The sequence below is a fragment of the Triticum dicoccoides genome, chromosome 3B (assembly GCF_002162155.2).
Source record: "Triticum dicoccoides isolate Atlit2015 ecotype Zavitan chromosome 3B, WEW_v2.0, whole genome shotgun sequence".
In the NCBI taxonomy this organism is placed as follows: Eukaryota; Viridiplantae; Streptophyta; class Magnoliopsida; order Poales; family Poaceae; genus Triticum; species Triticum dicoccoides.
In genome coordinates, this window is record NC_041385.1 from 232,014,640 (window position 1) to 232,015,197 (window position 558).

Sequence of the window (558 nt, forward strand, 5' to 3'; positions counted from 1 at the left end):
CTTCGCCCGGCCAGCGCCACCCCGCCGCCCCGAAGCTGCGGCCCTGTCGCCACCACCGCCCGGCGCCCCCTCCGCCCGGCCAACGCCCCTCCGTCGGCGAGGAACCCCACCGCCCAGCGCCCCTGGGCCCTGCCGGCCTATCGCAGGCCTCCAACCGCAGCCGCAGGTGAGCCCCGGCCGCACCCCTCTTCTCCTCTTTTTTTCTTCTGTTTTTCTGTTTTTTTAGTTTATATTACTTTTAGTTTTGTTTTAGATTTAGTTTAGTTTAGATTACTTTTAGTTTGGTTTTATATTTAGTTTAGATTATATTGCTTTTAGTTTGGTCTTTGGTTTAGTTTAGTTTTAGGTTTATGTTTAGTCATGAAACAAAACTAAGAATAATTAGAAGAAGAGGAGGAGAAGAAGAATAGCTAGGTTTAGGTGTAGTTTTTTCCTATTTTGTTTCAGGTTAATTAGTGCTAGGTTTAAGAAGAGGAAAAAGGAGGAGGAGAAGAAGAAGACGGGGAAGAGGAGGAGGAAGAGAAAGAAGAAGAAGAAGAAGAAGAAGAAGAAGAAGAA